The sequence below is a fragment of the Dermacentor andersoni genome, chromosome 4, assembly GCF_023375885.2.
Source record: "Dermacentor andersoni chromosome 4, qqDerAnde1_hic_scaffold, whole genome shotgun sequence".
NCBI lineage: Eukaryota > Metazoa > Arthropoda > Arachnida > Ixodida > Ixodidae > Dermacentor > Dermacentor andersoni.
Window position 1 is genome coordinate 197,720,102 of NC_092817.1, and position 3,313 is coordinate 197,723,414.

At 39.2% G+C, this 3,313-nt stretch overlaps 1 long non-coding RNA gene across 1 annotated transcript; it reads left to right on the forward strand.

The window, feature by feature from the left end:
* Nucleotides 1-603: 603 nt before the first annotated feature.
* LOC140217193 (uncharacterized) lies at nt 604-2,731 on the forward strand. Its single transcript, XR_011893723.1, has 3 exons — nt 604-781; nt 1,826-1,948; nt 2,449-2,731. It is a non-coding gene; the product is annotated as an uncharacterized lncRNA (long non-coding RNA).
* Nucleotides 2,732-3,313: the final 582 nt, after the last annotated feature.

Consider the following 3,313-nt stretch of genomic DNA (forward strand, 5'->3'; position numbering starts at 1 on the left):
CACATGTATACATTGCAAAGCAGAGTAATGTTCATCTACCAATGTAATTGCTGTAATATAATATAGAAGCTAATAACTGTACCATGTTCAAGATGAGTTCCAGAAATCTGCAACTGCCAGCTAAAGATACTCACTGTAAAATTTGTGTCAGTGCGTGGACATGGCTATGCATAAATAAGGTAGTTCTTTAGTTCAGGAACTTCCAGCAGCTAATGCGGAATAAAATATCTGTGCAGGAAGTACCAGAGCTTTCAAATCTGAGCGAGAGTGGCACTTAGAAAGAAAGCTGTACTTGGAACAAAAGCGACGGCGCAAGGCAGAGAAGGAGAGAGATGAACTGCGGAAGTCACTCAGTAGTGTCCTTTCTGAGGACCAGGTTCGAGCCTTAGAGAGAAAAACAACGAAAGGAAGTGCATGGTCACCAGGCACACTTCAGAAAGCCCTTCACGTAAAAGTTGCTTGTGGCAGCAAGGGATACAACTTTGTCAAAGAAAACATTGTTCCCTTACCAGCCGCAAGGGCATTACAGAAGCACACTGAACACATCAAGTTCAGACCTGGTAAGCTTCACTGTGTGGCGGCGCTAAGCATGTACTGTTTTTTTTTATCATGTACTTATAGGAGAAAACTGCTTGTGCAGGTCTTCTGGACGAAGTTTTCGTTGCCCTAAAGGAGAAAGTGGCTACAATGAGTCCCTGTGAGAGACACGCTTGTGTTTTGATGGATGAAATGCAAATTTCACCTGGGCTAGATTATGATGCTTCCATTGGCAGCATCATAGGTAAGGAAGTTTTCTAAGAACCTCACACTAGCAGTCTTATTTCAGTACATCAACGTATGAGGCCATGTTGTGAAAATAATATATGGGAAAAAATGTGTGTACTCTTTCGCAGTGCAGTATTGACGCTTATAGAGCACACCTTTTTAGGAAACGTGTTTGGGAATGTGAAAGGTCTTGAATGTTTGTTTTTACAGCAAGGCTAATAAACAAGACTCAGTGCAACCAGTTATTGGCTCACAGCAAATTTCGGGCAGTCACATGTTCAATCTAAAAAATAAATTAATAATAATCGGCTTAAAAAATATCTGCGAGTGCAGTAATTAAATAACAAGAACATGCTGTTCTCATAGGTATGAAACGATGTCAAAAGCTGTGCAAGAAGTTTCATGAACCGAAATGGTATCATTAGGAAAAGAGCTATTGTTGCCACATGGAGAGAACTGCAAAAAGGAAAGCAGTTCTGATAAAATCAACAAAAAGATTTTGTATACATAAAATACACAATAAAAGCATTTATTCAAGAATAATATTACCGATATTTGTTGCACATCTTTTTACTTCGTCTAGTTTAACATGTGGCAACTTAGTTATGTTTTTCTAGCTTGATTTGCATCGGGAAACAGCATAAAGTTTAAAGTTGCTGTCTGTAAATACAACCAAGCATTGCAGTACACTGTTTCTTTTTCGAAACAACACGTTTACATGTGCTTTCGTGTGCAAATGATGTTGAAACTTGCCCTTATAAGTTTGAGGAATCTTATTTTTCAGATGAGATGTGATGATACAAAAGAACAGGTCATATTTGTTGTTCCGTAATCTTATTCGTTGGACGCTGCTAACATACAAGCGCAAATAATCTTACAGCAGTGCAAGAAATCAGGTCACCTCAGGTGGACGACTTTGTAGCTGTCAAGTAGACCATGAATACATAATATCAGTTGTGAAGCATACCATGGGCACCTGTTTTTATGATTCTGTCATCGGAACGTGAGGCCATCCATAGCACTGTACTTATAAAGTTCTTCGCATTCTTGGGTATTGCAGGGCAACCAACTATTGGCCTGTCGAATCCAGCCTTGAAGCAAGAACTTGCATCTCATGCATTGGTTTTCATGCTTGGGGGCTTAACAGGCAGGTGGAAGCAAGCAGTTGCTTATCATTTCACAGGTACATAATGGATGTTCAATAACGCTAGCCACACCATTTGTTACATCTCAACGTACACTGTGTTGTACAAGCTGCCTACTTGATATGCATTATTGCTTGCCATGACTTCAGTTGACATGGTATATATTAGTGGAAGCTCTCTGGTAATCTTTAATCATGACAAAATGCCAACCTGGTCGAAATAGCTTGTTGTACAGTTACCTGTTACAAATTAGTGTTTTTCTAAGTGCTATGCAGATGCTGCATATGGTCTATTAGTTTAGTGCGAAGTCTGGAATAGTTGCAATATTTCACTTTTTTCTGACCAACTAGGCAAGCAACACATTTAATTCCATGTGGAATGATGTAGACCAAAATATATGGTTTTGCAGGTTGAAATGTGGTTACTAACATAGGAGTGCTAAGCGCAAAATTTTTTTCTGTGCTTACTTTGTGCTAGAGAATCTCAACTGTCTTTAGTACTTTGTAGCTGCTGTAATTGCCTGTTTATTCTCATGCAGGCTCGTCTTTCGATGCTCGGCAAGTTAAGGATTGCCTGTTTAAAGTCGTACAACATGCAGAAGCAGCTGGGATGACCATTGATGCGGTTGTAACAGACATGGGCCCAGGGAACATGGCCATCTGGCGTCTGTGCAATATTCAGGCAACAAAATATGGGAAACCAAACGTGTCATGCCCCCTCCCCTGTGGCCACAACAGGCAACTGTACTTTATTGCAGATGCACCACACCTACTAAAGAACTTAAGGTGGCATCTTGTTCGAGGACAAGACATAATTCTTGATCAGGCTACTGTGGCTAAGCTTACCCTGCCATGCTACAAAGTAAAGCTAATGTTGTAATGCATTCTTATTGATGGAGCATGTCCCTTGAAAAGAGCATTCAGTATATATATTTGGCTTTCAGCACATCAATGCAACAAAGCCAACACAGTTTGAGTTGGCTGGATTAGCAGAGCTCTAAATGTTAGGGTCACTCATTTTCACATTGAAAAACCCAGCTCATTTTGACGTAGAAAATTTAACAGTAATTTGGCAAGCCTTACTTCATTTGCTTTTCCTCATCTTTCTTCAGCCTTTAAAAATGTAGTTATTTAATGTTTTAGTGCAAAAGTGACAAAGGCTATGGTAAAAATATAGCCGCAAGTAACGAATAAAAATACACTGTCATGATATGTGACGCACGAAGGTATAAAGAAAATTTAGAAGCACAGTGTTGTGGGCTACAAGGTGATTCATAGGGGTGAGATAATCGTGAAGAGGTAGTGCAAGAAGTATTTAAGTATGACTATTCTTTGTAATTCGAAGTTTATTGATAATTTATTTAACATTACCCCTTATTCCATAAATAATTTCTTGTAAGGAAT